The sequence below is a fragment of the Coregonus lavaretus genome (genome assembly GCF_964263955.1).
Source record: "Coregonus lavaretus genome assembly, chromosome: 29".
Taxonomy (NCBI): Eukaryota; Metazoa; Chordata; class Actinopteri; order Salmoniformes; family Salmonidae; genus Coregonus; species Coregonus lavaretus.
In genome coordinates this window covers 9,174,575-9,201,180 of record NC_140016.1, presented here as the reverse complement: position 1 = coordinate 9,201,180, position 26,606 = coordinate 9,174,575, and positions in this window count along the sequence as shown.

Sequence of the window (26,606 nt, the reverse complement as noted above, 5' to 3'; positions counted from 1 at the left end):
AAACTCATCAGTCTATTCTTGTTCTGTGAAATGAAGGCTATTCCATGCGAGAAATTGCCAAGAAACTGAAGATCTCGTACAACGCTGTGTACTACTCCCTTCACAGAACAGCGCAAACTGGCTCTAACCAGAATAGAAAGAGGAGGGGGAGGCCCTGGTGCACAACTGAGCAAGAGGACAAATACATTAGAGTGTCTAGTTTGAGAAACAGACGCCTTACAGGTCCTCAACTGGCAGCTTCATTAAATAGTACCCGCAAAACACCAGTCACAACGTCAACAGAGTCGCCTCTTCACTGTTGACGTTGTGACTGGTGTTTTGCGGGTACCATTTAATGAAGCTGTTCTGTGAAGGGAGTAGTACAAAGCGTTGTACTACTCCCTTCGACAATACAAAATAACGGGCCTCAACACAACGGAGGCGAGCGATTACGCATACTGTGCGTAAATACACAAAATACAAGTGAATACGCAAACAGTGCGTCAATACACTAAATTCACGAGAGCAAAGTACAAATCACCAACGGACAGGCGGACAACAACACACAACTACAAACAAAACCAAAGGAAACTTATAGATGACATAATCAATACGTGATATGGAACAGGTGCACTAATCAGACAAAACCAAACAAACATAGAGAACATCAAACGGTAGCAGCTAGTACTCCGGAGACGACGAACGCCGAAGCCTGCCCGAACAAGGAGGAGGAGCAGTCTCGGCGGAATTCGTGACAGTACCCCACCCTTGACGCGCGGCACCAGCCGTGCGCCGACTCCGGCCTCGGGGACGGCCAGGAGGACGTGGAGCAGGGCGCGTAGGATGACTACGGTGGAACTCAGTCAGGAGGGATGGATCTAAAATGTCCCTCCTAGGCACCCAGCACCGTTCCTCCGGACCGTACCCCTCCCACTCCACAAGATATTGTAGACCCCCCATCCGACGTCTCGAATCCACGATGGACCGGACTGAGTACGCCGGAGCCCCCTCGATGTCCAGTGGGGGCGGAGGGGTCTCTCTTATCTCACTCTCCTGGAGTGGACCAGCTACCACCGGCCTGAGGAGAGACACGTGGAACGAGGGGTTAATGTGATAGTCATTAGGCAGTTGCAACTTGTAGCACACCTCGTTCAATCTCCTCAGGACTTTAAATGGCCCCACAAACCGCCGGCCAAACTTCCGGCAGGGCAGGCGAAGGGGCAGGTTTCGAGTCGAGAGCCAGACTCGATCTCCAGGGGCGTAGACTGGACCCTCACTGCGGTGGAGATCGGCACTCGCCTTTTGCCTGCGGATGGCCCGCTGCAGATGTACGTGTGCAGCGTTCCACGTTTCTTCCGAGCGCCGAAACCACTCATCCACCGCAGGAGCCTCGATCTGACTCTGATGCCATGGTTCCAGAACCTAACACACACTGAAAAGGGGTCAGGTTAGTAGAGGAGTGGCGAAGAGAGTTCTGAGCCATCTCTGCCCAGGGGATATACCCCGACCACTCCTCCGGCCGGCCCTGACAATAGGATCTCAGAAACCTACCCACATCCTGGTTTACTCTCTCCACCTGCCCATTACTCTCAGGGTGGTAACCCGAGGTAAGGCTAACCGAGACCCCCAAGCGTTCCATGAACCAGACTCTAGAGGTGAATTGGGGACCCTGATCAGACACTATATCCTCGGGAACCCCGTAGTGCCGGAAGACGTGGGTGAACAAAGCCTCAGCGGTCTGTAGGGCAGTAGGGAGACCCGGCATAGGAATGAGACGACAGGCCTTAGAGAACCGATCCACAACGACCAGAATAGTGGTATTCCCCTGAGAGGGGGGAAGGTCCGTAACAAAGTCCACCGAGAGGTGAGACCACGGCCGTTGTGGAACGGGCAGGGGTTGTAACTTCCCCCTGGGCAGGTGTCTAGGCGCCTTACACTGAGCGCACACCAAGCAGGAGGAGACATAAACCCTCACGTCCCTAGCCAATGTTGGCCACCAGTACTTAACACTAAGGCAGTGCACTGTCCGGCCAATACCTGGATGTCCAGAGGAGGGTGACGTATGAGCCCAATAGATGAGACGATCACGGACCTCGAGCGGCACGTACGTCCGACCCACTGGACACTCTGGGGGAGTAGGGTCGGTGCGTAACGCCCGCTCAATTTCCGCATCGACCTCCCATACCACCGGTGCCACCAGACAAGACTCCGGCAGTATGGGAGTGGGCTCAATGGACCTCTCCTCTGTGTCATACCGCCGGGACAGGGCGTCTGCCTTACCGTTCTGGGACCCTGGGATGTAAGTGATCTTAAAAACGAACCGGGTCAGGAACATGTTCCACCTAGCCTGACGAGGGTTCAATCTCCTAGCTGCCCGGATGTACTCCAGGTTACGATGGTCAGTCAGAATGAGAAAAGGGTGTTGAGCCCCCTCAAGCCAATGCCTCCACACCTTTAGGGCTTGAACCACGGCTAACAGCTCCCTATCCCCTACGTCATAATTACGCTCCGCCAGGCTGAGCTTTTTAGAATAAAAAGCGCAGGGACGGAGCTTAGGAGGCGTGCCGGAGCGTTGCGACAGTACTGCCCCAATACCACCTCTACCTGGAACGCTAAAGTGGGGTCCGGGTGCGCCAGCACCGGAGTCGAAGTGAACAGGTCCTTCAGTTTACAAAACGCCCTGTCCGCTTCAGCCGACCACTGCAAACGCACCGGGCCCCCCTTCAGCAGGGAAGTAATGGGAGCTGCTACCTGTCCAAAACCCCGGATAAACCTCCGGTAGTAATTGGCAAAACCCAAAAACTGCTGCACCTCTTTAACAGTGGTTGGGGTTTGCCAGTTACGCACGGCTGACACCCGGTCAACCTCCATCTTCACCCCTGACACGGACAACCGATGACCCAAGAAGGAGATGGACTCCTGGAAAAACAGACATTTCTCTGCCTTGACATACAGGTCATGCTCCAACAGCCTACCCAACACTCGGCGCACCAGGGCTACATGCTCGGCTCGGGTAGCAGAGTACACTAGGATGTCGTCAATGTACACTACCACTCCCTGCCCATGCAGGTCCCGGAAGATCTCGTCCACAAATGATTGGAAGACTGAAGGAGCATTCATTAACCCGTATTGCATGACAAGATACTCATAATGACCTGAGGTGGTACTAAATGCCGTCTTCCATTCATCTCCCTCCCTAATGCGCACCAAGTTATAAGCGCTCCTGAGATCCAGTTTTGTGAAGAAACGCGCTCTGCGTAATGATTCAGTCATACTCGCAATCAGAGGTAGAGGGTAACTGTATTTCACAGTGATCTGATTGAGACTACGATAATCAATACACGGGCGCAAACCTCCATCCTTTTTCTTCACAAAAAAGAAACTCGAGGACACAGGGGAAGTGGAGGGCCGTATGTATCCCTGTCTCAGGGACTCAGCTATGTATGTTTCCATAGCCGCCGTCTCCTCTTGAGACAGGGGATACACATGGCTCCGCGGAAGTGCCGCACCTGTCTGGAGGTTTATCGCACAATCTCCCTGTCTATGAGGTGGCAATCGCGTCGCCCTCGTCTTGCTGAACACGAGTGCCAAATCCTCATACTTGGGGGGAATGTGCATTAAGGGCACTTGGTTCGGACTCTCCACCGTGGTCGCCCCAACGGAAACACCTAAACATCGCCCAACACACTGGCCAGACCATTCCTTGAGAGCCCTCTGTTGCCACGAAATGGTGGGGTCATGGGTGATTAACCAAGGAAGCCCCAGCACCACGGGATACGCAGGAGAGTCAATTAGGTACAACTGAATAATCTCCTCATGACCCCCCTGCGTCTTCATCTTTAGTGGCGCTGTGACCTCCCTAATCAACCCAGATCCCAACGGGCGGCTATCTAGGGCATGGACAGGTAAGGGTGCATCAACGGGCAGGAGGGAAATCCCTAACTTAGAACAACATTTCCGATCAATAAAATTCCCAGCTGCGCCTGAATCGACTAGCGCCTTATGCTGGGAATGAGATGCAACCTGAGGAAATACCACAGGTATACACAAGTGAACAACAGAGAGCTCTGGGTGAGTGGGGCGCCTACTCACCTGAAATGACTCCCCAGTGCGCGGCCTGTTGCCTCGAATCCTTGGAGACCCTCCCCAGCACCTAGCCGCAGTGTGTTGTCATGAGCCTCTCACTCCACCGGGTTACCACCTTAATTTTCTTCCACTCTGCTCACCACTCTCTCTACTCAGCCTAACTAGCTCCACCTGTCCCTGCTCTGCTCTGCTCTAATTACTCTGCCAGCTGCGCTGCATTACCCACTACCTCTCCCAGTATTTAAGGCCCTGTCTTTCAGCTCTCCGGTGTCAGATCGTCTGCAAAGCTCACACCCGGAACCTGTTTGCTCGCGCTTCTGGCTCACCCTGGTTTTGTGACCCCGGACCTGCCTGTTTTTTGGATACTCTTCTGCCCCAGGAGATCCAGACCTGCTTCTGCCATAACGACTCCTGACTACTCTTCAATCCCGGTAACTCTGACCAGCCTTCTGCCTTGCTACTACGTATTTGGATTTTCCCTTGAACTGTACTGCTGCCTTGTTTCATTCCGCCCTGTTGTGTCTGTGTCTCCCCCCCCCAGGACTTCTGGACCACCCACCACCGGCTTCATAGGACGCATCGCTGCCACTGGGGGGGGCACAGACCCAGCACATTGGACGGGATCCCTGTTTCCCCTGGAGCCTTCATTCACTCCCTACTTCCCTTTTCCCTTAAGTTTTAATAAACTTTCTGGTGTGACGCAATTGTGGTCCTCTGGTCGTCTGTCTGAACCGTGACAGTACGATCTGACCATTATGGACTCAGCGCACACTTTCCCCGACATGGAAACCGATGAGCATGAGCAGCAGTTCCAGCAGCAGCAACAACAACTCGCCATGATCATTCAACTCCTCACCAACCTTACCCCAGCCAGTCTGCCCACCAGCCCTGCCCCCGAGTTACCTGCCCCGGTCATTGCAGCCGCTGCTCCGGAACCCAAGATTGGAAACCCCGAGCGGTTCAACGGCGACTCAACCCAGGTCCGGCCATTCCTGACTAGCTGCCGACTTCAGTTCTCCTTGCAGCCAAGGACCTTCGCCACGGAGGGGGCTAAAGTTGGGTATGCCATCACTCACCTGACGGGCCGAGCTCGACTCTGGGGAACAGCAGAGTTCGAACGTCAAACCCCCGCATGTGCAACCTTCGACCTGTTTGCTGAGGAGATGCTGAAGGTGTTTGACCTGGATTCACCAACCGCAGAGGCGTCTCGTGAACTGTTCAGTATTCGACAAGGCAGACGTACAGTCGCAGACCATTCCATCGACTTCCGAACCCTGGCTAGACGAAGTTCTTGGAACACACCATCGTTGGTGGACGCGTTCTTCCATAGTTTGGCTGACTATATCAAGGACGAGTTGGTCTCCCATGAACTGCCTTCCACTCTTGATGAAGCCATCGCACTGACTGTCAGGATCGACAGAAGGATACAGACCCGTCGTCGTGAGAGGGGGCGCCAAGGTCCACCTACTACCGGCATTCGGAGAGATCCGACTGGGCTCCTGTCATCTACTGCCACTCACCCAGGTCAGTTTGATCAGTCTGAGCCTATGGAGATTGGGCGAGCCTCTCTCACTCCTGCAGAGCGCCAGCGCCGCTTCACCTCAAACCTCTGCCTCTATTGTGGAGGTGATGGACATCGTGTGGTAACCTGCCCTTTAAAGGGCCGAAGCTCACCGGGCATAGGGGGAGTCCGGTTGAGTTCTATGACCATCCAGTCCTCCGACCGCAAACCCCTGCTGCAAGTTCACCTCCGCCTCTCTGACTCAACTCACACCCTGGCTGCTCTGGTGGATTCTGGCGCCGAAGCCAACATAATGGACATCAAGCTGGCACGCCAACTGGGACTGGAGAACCTCCGTTTGACACCTCCTATTCCTGCCCGGGCACTGGACGGACACTTACTCGGATCGGTCACTCATGTCACGGCCCCGGTCTCGATGGGTCTGTCCGGAAACCATCAAGAAACTATCCAGTTTCACCTGCTCCCCTCTCCAGGCCAACCCCTCATCCTGGGTTACCCATGGCTCCGCCGGCACAACCCTCAGCTCGACTGGGTGACCGGGGTGATCAGGGAGTGGGGAGAGGACTGCCACCGAACCTGCCTGCTTGCTGCCGCACTACCCACTCGGCCAGTACCTACTAACTCCGCCCCTGACCTCTCCAATGTCCCAGAATGCTACCATGGTCTCAGAGAGGTGTTTAACAAAGCAAGAGCCACATCTCTGCCCCCTCACCGACCGTACGACTGTGCCATCGACCTCCTCCCTGGAACAGCCCCTCCAAGGGGTCGTCTTTATTCATTGTCTGCTCCTGAAAGAAAGTCCATGGAGGACTACATCAATGGCTCTCTGTCCGCAGGATTAATCCGTTCATCTTCATCTCCTGCTGGTGCTGGCTTCTTCTTTGTGGGGAAGAAGGACGGATCTCTTCGCCCCTGCATCGACTACAGGGGACTCAACGACATCACAGTGAAAAACCGTTACCCTCTGCCTCTGCTCACCTCTGCTTTTGAGTTGCTCCAGGGAGCCACTGTTTTTACCAAGTTGGATCTCAGAAACGCTTACCACCTAGTGCGGATCCGGGAGGGAGATGAATGGAAAACCGCATTCAATACACCAACAGGCCACTACGAGTATCTGGTTATGCCTTTTGGCCTCACCAATGCTCCTGCTGTGTTCCAGGCTCTAGTGAATGATGTACTGCGGGACATGTTAAACAAGTTTGTCTTCGTTTACCTGGATGACATCCTAATCTACTCCAGAAACCTGTCTGAACACACCCGCCATGTCCAGCAAGTCCTTCATCGTCTTCTGGAGAATTCCCTCTACGCCAAGGCAGAGAAATGTGAGTTTCACGTCAAGACAGTGGCCTTCCTGGGGTACATAGTGGCAGAGGGAAGTATCCAAATGGATCCTGCCAAAGTATCAGCAGTCACTTCATGGCCAGTTCCGGAGAACAGAAAGAAGCTGCAACAGTTTCTGGGGTTTGCTAACTTCTACAGAAAGTTTATCCGGAACTACAGTACCGTTGCTGCCCCTCTCACTGCTCTAACCAGCACCAAGCAACCCTTCACCTGGACCCCAGCAGCCGACAAGGCCTTCAGTACCCTCAAGGTGAGGTTCACCTCCGCTCCCATCCTCCAGATGCCTGATGTGGACCGGCAATTCATTGTGGAGGTGGACGCCTCGGATGTGGGAGTTGGTGCTGTGATTTCTCAGTGGGCTGCGGAGGATAGGAAGCTCCATCCCTGTGCCTTTTTCTCACGTCGGTTGTCCCCCTCTGAGTGCAATTACGACATAGGGAACCGTGAGCTGCTGGCTGTGAAGCTTGCCTTGGAGGAGTGGCGTCACTGGCTGGAGGGGTCCACCATTCCATTTCTCGTTTGGACCGATCATAAGAACTTGGAGTACATCCGCACGGCCAAACGGTTGAACTCCAGGCAGTCCCGCTGGGCCCTGTTCTTCACCAGGTTTAATTTCACTCTGTCATACCGGCCTGGATCACGCAACACCAAGCCAGACGCCCTCTCCCGTCAATTCCAGAAGGATGACACCCCCTCCAAGGACCCTGTGTCGATTCTGCCAAGTCCCTGCATCGTTGCAGCTCTGACCTGGGCTGTTGAGGAACAGGTGCTGGAGGCTCTCCGTAACCAGCCAGGTCCCAGCACTTGCCCAGCTGACCGCCTTTTTGTCCCCGAAGACCTGAGGTCCCAGGTCGTTCAGTGGGGACATGACTCCCGCCTAGCTTGTGTGGTATTATTTTATGTATCATGAAGGCAAATGTAAGGAAAGGTCAAAGGTAAAATAATAATATTAGTAATAAGCATGGATATGTTGTAAAATTGAAAACCTATATGCCTTGGAGTGTTTATGGATTGAGAGCCAGTTGAGGGGTTAATACAGAGCAGAGACATTTGTGTGTTTTTCATGGACTCTCTGCAGCTGGTCTGGGTATGTCAATGACATGTGAGGTACATTCAACTCCTTGTGATGGCTGTGTGGAGATTGGAGTAATAATGGACCTAGTGTTATCATTTGTTTACTTATGACCCTATGACCTGACACATGGCCACATGCACATAATCTCAAGGTCCAGGGAGGATGGTAAATGATAAATGCCTTTAATGTATGTATGTGTGTTATTTTTGAGAAAGGGTCTGCCACCAATATAATGAGATAAAAGGAAGAGGTCATATGGAAAAGTTCACATAGCCTTTTTGGAGAAAAACAACATGTAGACGTTGAAAGATAAGGGTAGCGTGGCCATGGAAGAAGTTAATCAATTACCCTAAGGATAGCAACTGTGTATGTAAGGATGACTATGCTCTTATATTTGTATAAAAGGAGATCTTTGAGCCAAGGAGAGCCAGTTCTTTCTCCATGGAGAAAGGCTCGGCTTTATATGCAATAAAGTCTAAATTCTTAAATTCACAGGCTCCGATGTCTTGAGAGATATTTTTGAGTTGATTATCTAGTAAAATGTTTCTACAACATAATTGGCGACCACGAAGGGACTTGATAGGGATCAGTGACGGTATGTATTTGCAGTTGTGAAACGGCTTGGACGGACCATACAAACAAAAGCGGCCGCTTTTAAAAAGGTAAGAAGTTCTTACTAAAATAGTATAAAGTTTGTGTGGTCCGATCCGGGACTCGGCAACATCTAAAGAAATACCAAGTAGGTCTCTCCAAATTTAAGAACCAGAAAGTTAGACACTATGAGCTTTTGAATTTAAGAATACATGTCGCTGTTGTTTGTCTGAACCGTCTGTTCAATTGATTTGATTCATTTGATTCAGTTGATTCATCTTGCTGATTGCTCTGTCTGGGTCATTTTGACATGGGTGGTTGTACGGCTGGTTGAGCGATCAGACAATAACAGGTTAAGTCCTGCAGATACCGCTTTAGACGTTAATCGTCTTGAGGACTGCATAGGTAGGCAGAAATCCTGGGTAATACCGCTTCTTTTTCTGTGTTGAGGAAGTGTAACAGAAAAATTAGGGCAGAATTGACAGGTCGCTTAGCAAAGCGTAGTATAAATAGAAATCTTGTGGATACCGCTTTGGGGCTATGATTAGCATTCCATTGGCCTGAACAGACAAGATTACTTACGGATACCGCTCTGATGATAAATTCTTTGTTAGAGGTCTGTACGGGTAAGTAGGTCATCATCCTGTGTGTGGTGATGCCAATAAATCCTGTGGATAAACGCTTTGGAAAGCTAAAATTCCAGAGGACTGAACGGGCAGGTCATCATCCTGTGTGTGGTGATGCCAAAATTAGGTAGGGTGGGACAGGTAAAAAAGTTGGGTCATCCTGAGTAGGTGAACGGGTTAAATAATCACAGGGGCTCAAACTTTTTGATAAAGAGTAAACCAAGACTAGGTCTGCTCATCTGCTCATGAGTGGTTTACTTTGGCGGCTGTGAGTCATTCAACTGTCTGATTCATTTGGGCACAAGTGGCTGCTCATCTATATGAATGAGAATAATAAGAAATCCTGCAGATAACAGCTTATTTTCTGTGTTGAGGAGAGAAGCTGTGTTTGAGGTCGTTTGAAGTGTCGGTGTTTGGTGGAGAAAGGTTCGCGCACCTGTCCTGGACCACTGTTTGAGTATAACCTGGTAGGAAGGACGCACCCGGTCTCACACCAAGAGAGGAAGAGTGAATGGTGCGTGGATATTCATTGACCAACTGAGTGTAGAAAATTCACGTTACCAGGAGGGGTAGAATAAATCCTGTTGGAGGAACAGGTCACGTTTATTGGTGTGGTCATATGACGTCTATGCATTGTATTTTGATACATCTGTTAGAGTATGTTTCGGACGATATATTTAGAAACGTTAGAGGTAATGCAGTATTATGATAAATTGACTACGTAAAATAATACAATTATAGGTGTTGACTTGTTCAAAAACGTAGGTGGATGTGGAAATGGGAGAGAGTACATAGGACATGTGGTAGAATTAAGCATAATAATAAACTATATATTATTTCAGAAGCAGATATATAATTCATTTGGTTAGGTTGTTAGATCTGTTTTCAAATCAATGAATGTGGGGTTTGACTTGTTGACTGCTAAGTTGATTACGTTGAGCGTGTGAGAACTGTGTCCTTCAGAACTATTTTCTGATAAAGTGTGGTATGTTCCAGATACTAATACTACTGACCATTATCATTGGAATAAAAAAGGATTAACTTGTCATTTCGATAAAGCATGGGTTTTGCATCGCTGAACAGAGTCTAGGTTTTCTAAGTATAGTTTAGCTATAGTTGGGGTTGTTTAGATTGAAGGAACAGTCAGGATAAGATTGGAAGATTGAGTAGCCTGCGTCTTTTCAGACTGAAGGACTCACTTATTCAACGGGAAAGGAGGAGTGTCTATAGTCTAAATCAGAAAGGACAGTTACATTTGAATAGCGGACTGGCAATTTGGATAAGAGATTTGGCCATAATTTGAATTGTTTAGGTAGACTGGAATGAAAGTAAGGTATTTTAATAATATTAATATACATATATTATTAGCTATTGTTGGGATGTGAATAGATTTTACTAAAAGCATGAATTAGTTTCCGGTAAAAAGAGAGTCATACTTGTTTGACTGTATTGAGCTGAAATAGTTATTTAAAGAAATTTTGAATAGTTGGATGGAAAACATCTATTTGACAAAATTCTAATTGTTATTACTTCATTCTATGGTTTGCGTCACCAGTGGTGTATGCGAATATTTGGTGAATTGTAGAATCATAATGTATTTTCATTACGTGAACTAGGGGATGCAAGGAACTTTTGCTTTTATGCTGAGTGAATAAGCACCCATTTATAGTGGGTTCTAGATTTGTTGACTAAACAAACGTATATTTTAAACAAAAGTAATGCAATAGGCTACAATTATAATATTATGAGCGGAGGGCACTATACGCTCATCTGTGGCCCGGGTAGCTCAGTTGGTAGAGCACGGTGCTTACAACGCCAGGGTTGGGTGTTCGATTCCCAAGGGGGGCTAGTATAAGTATAATAATGTATGAGCCCACTAATTGTGAGTCGCTTGGAATAAGAGCATCTGCTAAATGACTTGAATGTTATCGGCAGGAGATTGCTAGCTAGTTAGCGGTGAGAGCTAGTGTGGTTTTCGTTGGGTGACGTCATTTGCTCTATGAACTGGAAGTAGATGCTTTGTGTGGCACTGGTGGAGCGACGGGTAATGGTACTTTTATGGTGAAAGTTGTCAATGTGTGCAGAGGGTCCCTGGTTCGAATCCAGTAGGGGACAGAAAGCAAATCTTTTACATTGATGTTATTGATGTGAATTACTGGTTTCGTTGATAACAGTATAGGGAAGATGTCCTACCAATCTATGTTGAATAGGATAACATAGTAATTGCATATTGGTGAATTGGATGTTTTATTGATTTATATTTAGGAGAATGAGAATATGTTATTAGGTAGTATTGCTTTGTGGAGACGATTAACTAATGAAGAACATGTCTCGATAGTTGAATAAGGAACGATATTTGATAATTGATCATTTTATTATGACATTATATAGTTTGTTTAAACAGCAGTGAGTTATGATGATGTTTTATTACTTCAGATAATGATAGATTGTTTATAGTACATTGAACCTTGGGAGGTAGTTGTTGCTGTTGACTTGATGGATTAAGTAGACATCTTTTTATGGGTTTTGGATTATGAAACAATAAGTTTATATTTGGGGAAAAAAAAAAGAAAACATCGATGCAACAGTTTGCAACGTTTAAATTACTAAAATGGGGTTATAGGTTTTTAGTGGAAGGTGGAGTTAACTTAATAAAATGGGTTATTATCTAGTGTCTTCTAAGTGGGAGTTTTCTTTTAAGGATTGATGGGAGTCTCCTAAAATTTTAGGTTAGGGGTAAAGTAGGACACGACGTATCAAACAATTTTAAATCGATGCTGGGGTTAATGATTGTTGATGAGATAGGACTGGGGAGATATGTATGATGTTTTGTGTGTAATTACTATCTTTGGATTGTTGATTATATGTTAACGACATGTATACTTTCTCTTCCAGGAACATGGGGATTTTTTATTGGGAGGTTAAAAAAGTCTGTAGGCTAGGGTGGAGCTAGTTAGTAAGATTAAGTAGGTTTATTTTTAGGTTGTCATAGGGAGCTACCAAAATAAATAAGGCCTGGCCATTTTTGTTTGTTTATTGTTTTACTATATGGTGTTCAAATAACCACAAACAAACTACTTAGTATGAAATGTTAGTTGTATAGGATTTTTATTTCTAATTGTTTTTTGTTTTTTTGACAGGATGGAAGTGAAATATCTTAAAGGGGCATACACATGTCATTTGGTTTTATTTACTGAGGGATAAGTACATATGTGTGATTTATTTTGAAAAGAGCTGTACTAAGGAATTACAACATTTATGAAAGGTTTTGATGGTTGTTAGAAGTAGTATACTATAGGATGAAACAATTCATTGAATGATTTCAATGACCTCTGAAATCTGTCCTGGCTTTATAGTGTGACCTGATCAACCGCACTATGAATTCTAGAGGCATGCTGAATTAGGGGGTTAGATAAAATAAGGATAATTGTGAAGAAGTTTATAATTTGGAAAAGTCCTATATATAAATTAGTCTAAACAGGACAAGGATGAAGTGAGAGAGTTAGTCCTGAAGGAGAAGTATTCCTTGAATAGTGTTATGGAATACAGTTAAGTAAAGATATGCTCAAGGGTTGTCATTTTAAGGTTAGTTATTATTTTAGGTTTGATAGGCAATATTGTTTTGTTTTGTTTTTTGTACACATGAATCACGATGTGATGTATGTGTCCAAGGGGGGAAGTTGGGTTTATTAGAGGTTTTAATGGTTTATTATGGTTTTGTGGGGAAATATGCAAGGTGTATTAAGGATGTGAGCAGTAGCAATAATGTGTTATGGGTTAGGTTAAATCATTTTTGTTTTTGTGATAGGAGGCATGGTGTAGAGGTGGTCTGTCTATGAGATAAGTGGACTACAACAAGCTGGAAGCAGGTGTGCTTCATAATCTCAAGGCTTCTTTTGACGGATGAGAGGACATAAGTAGCATACTGTGTCTCACCTAACCTAACAATGTTCTTAAGATTTTCTTTTCATGATTCATGGGTGAAGATAACTATGCCCAACTGAGTAGGATCATCTGAGTATTTTCTGTGCCATGGAGACTATGTGATGGCAAAAGACTACAGAAGAAAGAGCTGGAAAGACCCTATGTGGAGGGGCCTGCACCAGGTGTTGTTGGCTGCCTTAATGATGGTAAAACTGGTGGAGACAGATACTAAGATTAATGTTTCACTATAGGAGTGTTCCAACCTCAGCCATTGGGTAGTATTGTTGTTTTTTGTGTGTGTCTGTGCTTGTGTCTTTGCAGCATGGGTAGTCCCTATGGGAAGGCTGATAGAAGGACACTTTTCACAGACCGATGTCGATAGATTGAGAGGGACTTTGGCTGATCCGGAAACCCTAGTGATGGGGGAAGGTTATCAATTGAAGTAACCATACACATCGTTGTCCAGGTTATACCAACGATGGTACGGATAGAGGGGAGTATCGGGTATCATCTTAACCATTGTACCAGAGTGAGGGAACTGATGATTGAGAGATTCCAGATCTCCAAGACGCACCAGATATCCTTATCATTGATTTCTCTACACTTGACTAGTTACCTGAGAATAAGGGGAATAGAGTACTGATAATAATAAAGAGCAGAAGAACAAGACATAGAAGGGATATAGACAGGATTAGAATGTATATTCTTGCACAGGCAGGAACCATAACTAAAAATACAGGAAGGGATCACTATTAAAATACAAGGGTTAAAATATTATTGGTGTGTGAGAAACCAACACAAAGAGTATGGGGAAGTCACATGGGGTAGTGTGACCTTAAGATAATGAAAGAAGGAGACAGGTGAATCATAGACATAAGGAGAACAGTCCAAGACTTAGATAAACAATTTGATGTAGTATTTGGTGTTAGATTTCCAGGGGAAAGTGTTATTAGAGGAGAGAAGTATAAGCAAGTGTTAGAATAGGAACAAGGAAAGGGAAACACTAGATTAATGTCAAATAGAGTATGAGAAAAATATAGGAATGTTACAATAAAACAATTGGGTTATATAATTTGGGAAGAATTCAAGGGAGAATGTGAAACATAATGATTTGTCATGTAGACGATGTTACTAGGGATGTTTTGGATTGGAAATTAACTCAACTGAACTGTTATGATCTGTCCTTTCCTGAGGTTACAACGGATGGTGTCGTAATGCATTGCAGAGATCAATTGGCTCAGAACGGTGTAAACCTCAATAAAAACCAAAAATCCTCTACTCGGCTGAAGAGGAACAACAAAGGCGTTGAAGACGTTCTTGTCGGAACCACCCCTGCCAGGAGACCTGAATCCAGCATCAAATCAAAGCAATCAAATGCCTTCTCTTTTGTGTTTTTTCTTTCAAGAATGTGAGGAAAGAGGTCTATGCAAAGGGAACGTTCTTCCTAGTTTGGGTATACTGGGTTGCACATGGACAAAACAGGATGATGGGGGAGGTGTGGTGGTTCAGGTGTGACATTGGAATTGGGACATTGTTATGGGCAATTCAAGATGAACTATGAACAACATAATGAAGAATAATGAAGACGCCAGAAGATTGAGTGCCGGTAGAGGAAGGGAGTGTTAGTTGAGGTAGTATGTTGATTAAGGAGGTATTATACACTACTAAATTTATAGTAATTTGGACAATGCATTAGGGTACTGATCTGATGTAATTCTTGTTATGAGGAAGTTAATGCTAGAATTAGTATAATATAAATATACGTGCCAAGGTGAGAGTTTTAACTTTGAATGATGGAACAAAGGTGACTAATTAAGAATTGTCATTTTAAAGTTGTTTTGGGTAATTCATTTGATTATGATTATAAGTTATAAGTGGACTGACTGATCTGAATAACTTATAATATTAATGCTTAGTGATGTTGACATGGCAATTACTTGATTAGATATGGATATTGATTATTTTGATTGTTATAATACTTGTGATATGAGTGATTAATCTTTGTATTGATGGGACAATATTATAATGTCCCAAAGGGGGGATATGTGGTATTATTTTATGTATCATGAAGGCAAATGTAAGGAAAGGTCAAAGGTAAAATAATAATATTAGTAATAAGCATGGATATGTTGTAAAATTGAAAACCTATATGCCTTGGAGTGTTTATGGATTGAGAGCCAGTTGAGGGGTTAATACAGAGCAGAGACATTTGTGTGTTTTTCATGGACTCTCTGCAGCTGGTCTGGGTATGTCAATGACATGTGAGGTACATTCAACTCCTTGTGATGGCTGTGTGGAGATTGGAGTAATAATGGACCTAGTGTTATCATTTGTTTACTTATGACCCTATGACCTGACACATGGCCACATGCACATAATCTCAAGGTCCAGGGAGGATGGTAAATGATAAATGCCTTTAATGTATGTATGTGTGTTATTTTTGAGAAAGGGTCTGCCACCAATATAATGAGATAAAAGGAAGAGGTCATATGGAAAAGTTCACATAGCCTTTTTGGAGAAAAACAACATGTAGACGTTGAAAGATAAGGGTAGCGTGGCCATGGAAGAAGTTAATCAATTACCCTAAGGATAGCAACTGTGTATGTAAGGATGACTATGCTCTTATATTTGTATAAAAGGAGATCTTTGAGCCAAGGAGAGCCAGTTCTTTCTCCATGGAGAAAGGCTCGGCTTTATATGCAATAAAGTCTAAATTCTTAAATTCACAGGCTCCGATGTCTTGAGAGATATTTTTGAGTTGATTATCTAGTAAAATGTTTCTACAACACTTGTCACCCTGGCTCCACCCGCACTTACAACCTGCTCGCCCAGAGGTTCTGGTGGCCCTCTCTGAGAAGGGATGTACGGGAATTCGTCCAAGCCTGCCCCATCTGCAACCAACACAAGTCGTCCTGCCAGCCCCCAGCCGGATTGCTGCAGCCCCTGCCTGTGCCCAGACGTCCCTGGTCTCACATCGCCCTTGACTTTGTCACGGGGCTGCCCCCTTCAAGTGGCATGACCGTCATTCTCACCATTGTTGACCGTTTCAGCAAGATGGCACACTTCATTCCCCTCCCCAAGCTCCCAACCGCCAAGGAGACCGCCCAGGTGGTCCTGGAACACGTCTTCCGGATCCACGGACTGCCTAAGGATGTAGTTTCTGACCGTGGTCCTCAATTCTCCTCCGCTTTTTGGAAGGAGTTCTGTCACCTGCTGGGAGCCACAGTCAGTCTGACTTCCGGATTCCATCCCCAATCCAATGGGCAGTCAGAGCGGGCTAATCAGGAGCTCGAGAAGGCACTGCGATGCATGACTTCACGCAACCCCCACTCCTGGTCGCAGCAATTGACATGGGTGGAGTACGCACACAATTCTCTGACCTGCTCTGCCATCGGTATGTCCCCTTTCCAATGTGTTTATGGATACCAGCCTCCTCTATTTGCCAGCCAGGAAGAGGAGGTTACTTGCCCATCTGCACTTGCTTTTGCCCGTCGATGTCGCCGCACCTGGTCACAAGCCCGAGCCACACTCCTCAGATCCGTTGCCAGCTACACTACCGGGGCCAACCGTCGGAGAATTCCTGCTCCCACCTACCATGTTGGTCAAAGGGTGTGGTTGTCATCGAAGAACCTGCCACTCAGGGTGGAGTCGCAGAAGCTGGCACCTCGGTTCATTGGCCCATTCCCTATCATAAGAGTGATTAGCCCAACTGCTGTCCGGCTCCAACTGCCTAATTCCCTGAGGGTGCACCCCACTTTCCATGTGTCTAAGATTAAGCCCATCCATGAGAGTCCGCTGGTCCCTGCTGCGCCTTGTCCTCCTCCTCCACGGCTCGTCGATGGTGGTCTGGTTTACACCGTCCGCCGCCTGCTTCGGTCCAGACGGAGGGGTAGGGGTCTCCAGTACCTCATTGACTGGGAGGGCTATGGACCTGAGGAAAGGACCTGGGTGCCAGCTAGTCGGATTGTGGATAGGACTCTCATCACCGCTTTCCACCAACGGCATCCTGATCAACCTGCAATCCGTAGGGGCCGCCCCAGAGGGGTCCCTAACCGTCCTGCCCGCTCGGCTTCCTGTCCTGTGCCTGATCCTGTCTCGGGACCTGTCCCATCTCCCGACCACGGCCCTCCGGCTTCCTCCGAGGATGAGGACGTTCACTCGGACCGTTCGGAGGAGTTCTAGCCCTCCTCCGGCTCCCCTCCTCCCGCCCGGCGTGGTGTTGCTCTTGGGACTTCTGGGGCCGTCCCTTGGGGGGGGGGTTCTGTCATGAGCCTCTCACTCCACCGGGTTACCACCTTAATTTTCTTCCACTCTGCTCACCACTCTCTCTACTCAGCCTAACTAGCTCCACCTGTCCCTGCTCTGCTCTGCTCTAATTACTCTGCCAGCTGCGCTGCATTACCCACTACCTCTCCCAGTATTTAAGGCCCTGTCTTTCAGCTCTCCGGTGTCAGATCGTCTGCAAAGCTCACACCCGGAACCTGTTTGCTCGCGCTTCTGGCTCACCCTGGTTTTGTGACCCCGGACCTGCCTGTTTTTTGGATACTCTTCTGCCCCAGGAGATCCAGACCTGCTTCTGCCATAACGACTCCTGACTACTCTTCAATCCCGGTAACTCTGACCAGCCTTCTGCCTTGCTACTACGTATTTGGATTTTCCCTTGAACTGTACTGCTGCCTTGTTTCATTCCGCCCTGTTGTGTCTGTGTCTCCCCCCCCCAGGACTTCTGGACCACCCACCACCGGCTTCATAGGACGCATCGCTGCCACTGGGGGGGGCACAGACCCAGCACATTGGACGGGATCCCTGTTTCCCCTGGAGCCTTCATTCACTCCCTACTTCCCTTTTCCCTTAAGTTTTAATAAACTTTCTGGTGTGACGCAATTGTGGTCCTCTGGTCGTCTGTCTGAACCGTGACATGTGTCCTCCACGGCCACGCAGGCTACACCTATAGTGGTCGACGAGGGCCCTCTCATTCCACCCCGCATCCGCCGCTAGAGTCCGGAAATCCAGGGCGAACTCCTGTGCGCTCCTCTTCCCCTGTCGGAGGTGGAACAGACGCTCCCCCGCCGCTTTACCCTCAGGAGGGTGATCGAAAACTGCCCTGAAGCGGCGGGAGAACTCCGCGTAGCTGATGGTGGCGGCGTCTATTCCCCTCCATTCGGCGTTGGCCCACTCCAACGCCTTGCCGGAGAGACAGGAGATGAGGGCGGAAACGCTCTCGTATCCCGAGGGCGCCGGGTGTATGGTGGCCAGGTAGAGTTCCACCTGAAGGAGGAACCCCTGACATCCGGCTGCGGTGCCATCATACGCCCTCGGGAGCGAGAGCCGAATCCCACTGGATTCCGGAGCTGGTTTGGTGGGGCTGGCCGATGGTGGTGGTAATGTAGGAGGAGGTGTGGGCACGCCTCCCCTTTCCCATCGGCGCAGGGTGTTCATTACCTCCTGCATGGCGGAGCCGAGTTGCTGGATCCTGGCGTCCTGGCAGCTGACCCGATCCTCCAGCGACTCGGTCGCCGCCGCTGCTCCTGCTGACTCCATTTTATGGTGTGTTGTTCTGTCACGAACTGATGTGGATGTGGTGTTGGAGTCAGGCGCAGGACACAGAAGCTTAGTCCAACAGACTTTACTTGTCAAAACACGACAATACAAAATAACGGGCCTCAACACAACGGAGGCGAGCGATTACGCATACTGTGCGTAAATACACAAAATACAAGTGAATACGCAAACAGTGCGTCAATACACTAAATTCACGAGAGGAAAATACAAATCACCAACGGACAGGCGGACAACAACACACAACTACAAACAAAACCAAAGGAAACTTATAGATGACATAATCAATACGTGATATGGAACAGGTGCACTAATCAGACAAAACCAAACAAACATAGAGAACATAAAACGGTAGCAGCTAGTACTCCGGAGACGACGAACGCCGAAGCCTGCCCGAACAAGGAGGAGGAGCAGTCTCGGCGGAATTCGTGACAATGGGACCACGCAGCCGCCATACCGCTCAGGAAGGAGACGCGTTCTGTCTCCTAGAGATTAATGTACTTTGGTGCGAAAAGTGAAAATCAATCCCAGAACAACAGCAAAGGACATTGTGAAGATGCTGGAGGAAACAGGTACAAAAGTATCTATGTCCACAGTAAAACGAGTCCTATATCGACATAACCTGAAAGGCCGCTCAGCAAGGAAGAAGCCACTGCTCCAAAACCGCCATAAAAAAGCTAGACTACGGTTTGCAACTGCACATGGGGACAAAGATCATACTTTTTGGAGAAATGTCCTCTGGTCTGATGAAACAAAAATAGAACTGTTTGGCCATAATGACCATCGTTATGTTTGGAGGAAAAAGGGGGTGCCTTGCAAGCCGAAGAACACCATCCCAACCGTGAAGTACGGGGGTGGCAGCATCATGCTGTGGGGGTGCTTTGCTGCAGGAGGGACTGGTGCTCTTCACAAAATAGATGGAAGGAAAATTATGTGCATACATTGAAGCAACATCTCAAGACATCAGTCAGGAAGTTAAATCTTGGTCGCAAATGGGTCTTCCAAATGGACAATGACCCCAAGCATACTTCCAAAGTTGTGGCAATATGGCTTAAGGACAACAAAGTCAAGGTATTGGAGTGACCATCACAAAGCCCTGACCTCAATCCTATAGAACATTTGTGGGAAGAACTGAAAAAGCGTGTGCGAGCAAGGAGGCCTACAAACCTGACTCAGTTACACCAATTTATTGTGGGAAGCTTGTGGAAGGCTACCCGAAACGTTTGACCCAAGTTAAACAATTTTAAAGGCAATGCTACCAAATACTAATTGAGTGTATGTAAACTTCTGACCCACTGGGAATGTGATGAAATAAATAATTCTCTCTACTATTATTCTGACATTTCACATTCTTAAAATAAAGTGGTGTTCCTAACTGACCTAAAACAGGGAATTTTTACTAGGATTAAATGTCAGGAATTGTGAAAAACAGAGTTTAAATGTATTTGGCTAAGGTGTATGTAAACCTCCGACTTCAACTGTATGTATTCATCCCCTTTGCTATGAAGCCCCTAAATAAGATCTGGTGCAACCAACTACCTTCAGAAGTCACATATTTAGTTAAATAAAGTCCACCTGTATGCAATCTAAGTGTCACATGATCTGTCATATGATCTCAGTATATATACACCTGTTCTGAAAGGCCCCAGAGTCTGCAACACCACTAAGCAAGGGGCACCACCAAGCGGCACCATGAAGACCAAGGAGCTCTCCAAACAGTTGATTTATAAAAAAATATCAGAAACTTTGAACATCCCACGGAGCACCATTAAATCCATTATTAAAAAATGGAAAGAATATGGCACCACAACAAACCTGCGAAGAGAGGGCCGCCCACCAAAACTCAATGACCAGGCAAGGAGGGCAAAAATCCGAAAGGCAACAAAGAGACCAAAGATAACCCTGAAGGACCTGCAAAGCTCCACAGTGGAGATTGGAGTATCTGTCCATAGGACCACTTTAAGCCGTACACTCCACAGAGCTCTATGTATCTCTGTCTCTATGTATCTCCCTGTCTCCTCTCCTCTCCTCTCCTCTCCTCTCCTCTCCTCTCCTCTCCTCTCCTCTCCTCTCCTCTCCTCTCCTCTCCTCTCCTCTCCTCTCCTCTCCTCTCCTCTCCTCTCCATCCCTCTATCTAATAGACAGTGATGGTATGAGAGGAGGGCCTGTCTCTATCTAACAGACAGTGACAGTATGAAAGGAGGGTCTGTCTCTATCTAACAGACAGTGACAGTATGAGAGGAGGGCCTGTCTCTATCTAATAGACAGTGATGGTATGAGAGGAGGGTCTGTCTCTATCTAATAGACAGTGATGGTATGAGAGGAGGGTCTGTCTCTATCTAATAGACAGTGACGGTATGAGAGGAGGGTCTGTCTCTATCTAATAGACAGTGATGGTATGAGAGGAGGGTCTGTCTCTATCTAATAGACAGTGACAGTATGAGAGGAGGGTCTGTCACTATCTAATAGACAGTGACAGTATGAGAGGAGGGTCTGTCTCTATCTAATAGACAGTGATGGTATGAGAGGAGGGTCTGTCTCTATCTAATAGACAGTGATGGTATGAGAGGAGGGTCTGTCTCTATCTAATAGACAGTGATGGTATGAGAGGAGGGTCTGTCTCTATCTAATAGACAGTGATGGTATGAGAGGAGGGTCTGTCTCTATCTAATAGACAGTGATGGTATGAGAGGAGGGCCTGTGCTCTGTCTAATTGCCCCTGTGACAGTGGCCTGATCTGATACAGCGAGCCCCTGTGTTCACAGCAGGTCAGGCGAACGTGTGTGTGTGCGTGTGTGTGTAGAATACTGGCACAGACATAATCATCACTCAAGAGGTGCTTTCTGGGCTTCACATATCCAGGCCCCACATAGAGAACACCATTCATTAATATCAGGCTGAGGAAGAGGAGAGGAGAGGAGAGGAGAGGAGAGGAGAGGAGAGGAGAGGAGAGGAGAGGAGAGGAGAGGAGAGGAGAGGAGAGGAGAGGAGAGATACATAGAGACAGAGATACATAGAGATGCATATAGACATAGATACATAGAGACAGAGATACATAGAGACATAGAGACAGAGATACATAGAGACAGAGAGACATAGAGACAGAGATACATAGAGACATAGAGACAGAGATACATAGAGACAGAGATACATAGAGATACATAGAGACAGAGATACATAGAGCCAGAAATACATACAGACAGAGATACATAGAGAAACATAGAGACAGAGATACATAGAGACAGAGATACATAGAGACATAGAGACAGAGATACATAGAGATAGAGAAACATAGAGATACATAGAGACAGAGAGACAGAGATACATGGAGATACATAGAGACAGAGATACATAGAGACAGAGATACATAGAGATACATAGAGACAGAGATACATAGAGACAGAGACACATAGAGACAGAGATACATAGAGACAGAGATACATATAGATACATAGAGACAGAGAGACATACAGATACATATACAGATATGCATAGAGAAAGAGAGACATAAAGACAGAGAACCACAGAGACAGAGATACATAGAGACAGAGACACATTGAGATACATAGAGACAGAGATACATAGAGACAGAGACACATGGAGATACATAGAGACAGAGATACATAGAGATACATAGAGACAGAGATACATAGAGACAGAGATACATAGAGATACATAGAGAAAGAGATACATAGAGATGCGTAGAGACAGAGATAAATAGAGACAGAGAGACATAGAGATACATAGAGACAGAGATACATAGAGATACATAGAGACAGAGATACATAGAGACAGAGATACATAGAGACATAGAGACAGAGATACATAGAGACAGAGATACATATAGATACATAGAGACAGAGAGTCATACAGATACATAGAGACAGAGAGACATACAGATACATAGACAGATATGCATAGAGAAAGAGAGACATAAAGACAGAGAGCCACAGAGACAGAGATACATAGAGACAGAGATACATATAGATACATAGAGACAGAGATACATAGAGACAGATATGCATAGAGATACATAGAGAAAGAGATACATAGAGATGCGTAGAGACAGAGATAAATAGAGACAGAGAGACATAGAGATACATAGAGACAGAGATACATAGAGATACATAGAGACAGAGATACATAGAGACAGAGATACATAGAGACATAGAGACAGAGATACATAGAGACAGAGATACATATAGATACATAGAGACAGAGAGTCATACAGATACATAGAGACAGAGAGACATACAGATACATAGACAGATATGCATAGAGAAAGAGAGACATAAAGACAGAGAGCCACAGAGACAGAGATACATAGAGACAGAGATACATATAGATACATAGAGACAGAGATACATAGAGACAGATATGCATAGAGATACATAGAGAAAGAGATACATAGAGATGCGTAGAGACAGAGATAAATAGAGATACATAGAGACAGAGATACATATAGACATAGAGACAGAGATACATAGAGAAAGTGATACATAGAGACAGAGATACATAGAGACAGAGACACATGGAGATACATAGAGACAGAGATACATAGATATACATTGAGACAGAGATACATAGAGACAGAGATACATAGAGATACATAGAGACAGAGACACATGGAGATACATAGAGATACATAGAGACAGAGATACATAGAGACAGAGATACATAGAGACAGAGATACATAGAGACATAGAGACAGAGATACATAGAGACAGCGATACATAGAGACATAGAGACAGAGATACATAGAGACAGAGAGACATAGAGACAGAGATACATGGAGATACATAGAGAGAGAGATACATAGAGATACATAGAGACAGAGATACATAGAGATACATAGAGACAGAGATACATAGAGATACATAGAGACAGAGATACATAGAGACAGAGATACATAGAGATACATAGAGACAGAGACACATGGAGATACATAGAGACAGAGATACATAGAGACTGAAATACATAGAGACATAGAGACAGAGATACATAGAGACAGAGAGACATAGAGGCAGAGATACATAGAGATACATAGAGAGAGATACATAGAGACAGAGATACATAGAGACATAGAGACATAGATACATAGAGACAGAGAGACAGAGAGACAGAGATACATAGAGACAGAGAGACATACAGATACATAGACAGATATGCATAGAAACAGAGAGACATAAAGACAGAGAGCCATAGAGACAGAGATACATAGAGACAGAGACACATGGAGATACATAGAGACAGAGATACATAGAGACAGAGATACAGAGAGATACATAGAGACAGAGATACATAGAGATACAAAGAGACAGAGATACATAGAGATACATAGAGACAGAGATACATAGAGACATAGAGACAGAGATACATAGAGACAGAGATACATAGAGACAGAGATACATAGAGACATAGAGACAGAGATACATAGAGACAGAGAGACATAGAGACAGAGATACATGGAGATACATAGAGACAGAGATACATAGAGACAGAGATACATAGAGACAGAGATACATAGAGATATAGAGAGACAGAGACCGATATAGACAAATATACATAGAGACATAGAGACAGAGATACATAGAGACAGAGATACATAAAGATACATAGAGACAGAGATACATAGAGACAGAGATACATAGAGCTACATAGAGACAGAGAAAAATGGAGATACATAGAGACAGAAATACATAGAGACTGAGATACATAGATACATGGAGATACATATAGACAGAGATAAATAGAGAAAGAGATACATAGAGACAGAGATACATAAAGACAGAGATACATAGAGACAGATATACATAGAGATATATAGAGACAGAGACACATGTAGATACATAGAGACAGAGATACATAGAGACAGAGATACATAGAGATACATAGAGACAAAGATACATAGAGACAGAGATACATAGAGACAGAGATAAATAGAGACATAGAGACAGAGATACATAGAGAAAGACCGACATAGAGACAGAGAAACATGGAGATACATAGAGACAGTGATACATAGAGAAACATAGAGACAGAGATACATAGAGATACATAGAGACAGAGACACATAGAGACAAAGATACATAGAGACAGAGATACATAGAGACATAGAGACAGCTATACATAGAGACAGAGATACATAGAGATACATAGAGACAGAGATACATAGAGACAGAGATACATAGAGATATAGAGACAGAGATACATAGAGACAGAGAGACAGAGACAGAGATAGAGACAGAGATACATAGAGACAGAGATGCATAGAGACATAGAGACAGAGATACATAGAGACAGAGAGACAGAGATACATAGAGACAGTGAAACAAACAGATACATAGACAGATATGCATAGAAACAGAGAGACATAAAGACAGAGCCATAGAAACTGAGAAACATAGAGACATAGATACATGGATATATATAGAGACAGAGATACATAGAGATGTAGAGAGACAGAGACCGATATAGACAGATATACATAGAGACAGAGATACATAAAGATACATAGAGACAAAGATACATAGAGACTGAGATACATAGAGATACACAGAGACAGAGATACATAGAGACAGAGATACATAGAGACAGAGATACATAGAGACAGAGATACATAGAGACATAGAGACATAGATACATGGAGATACATAGAGACAGAGATAAATAGAGATACATAAAGACAGAGATACATAGAGACAGATATACATAGAGATACATAGAAACAGAGACACATGGAGATACATAGAGACATAGAGATACATAGAGACAGAGATACATAGAGACAGAGAGATAGAGACAGAGATACAGAGATACATAGAGACAGAGATACATAGAGACAGAGATACATAGAGATACATAGAGACAGAGACACATAATATGCCATTTTAATAATATGCCATTTTAGCAGACGCTTTTATCCAAAGCGACTTACAGTCATGCGTGCATACATTTTTTTGTGTATGGGTGGTCCCGGGGATCGAACCCACTACCTTGGCGTTACAAGCGCCGTGCTCTACCAGCTGAGCTACAGAGGACCACGTAGAGACAGAGATACATAGAGACAGAGATACATAGAGACAGAGATACATTGAGATACATAGAGACAGAGAGACATAGAGACAAAGATACATAGAGACAGAGATACATAGAGATATAGAGACATATATACATAGAGACAGAGATACATAGAGACAGAGATACATAGAGACAGAGATACATAGAGACATAGAGACAGAGATACATAGACACAGAGAGACAGATAGACAGAGATACATAGAGACATAGAGACAGAGATACATAGAGACAGAGAGACATAGAGACAGAGATACATGGAGATACATAGAGACAGAGATACATAGAGATACATAGAGACAGAGATACATAGAGATACATAGAGACAGAGACACATAGAGACAGAGATACATAGAGACAGAGATACATAGAGACAGAGATACATTGAGATACATAGAGACAGAGATACATAGAGACAGAGATACATAGAGATATAAAGAGACAGAGATACATAGAGACAGAGATACATAAAGATACATAGAGACAGAGATACATAAAGATACATAGAGACATAGAGACAGAGATACATAGAGACAGAGATACATAAAGATACATAGAGACAGAGATACATAAAGATACATAGAGACATAGAGACAGAGATACATAGAGACAGAGATACATAAAGATACATAGAGACAGAGATACATATAGACAGAGATACATAGAGATACATAGAGACCGAGATACATAGAGACAGAGATACATAGAGATACATAGAGACAGAGACACATAGAGACAGATATACATAGAGACAGAGATACATAGAGACAGAGATACATTGAGATACATAGAGACATAGATACATGGAGACAGAGATACATAGAGA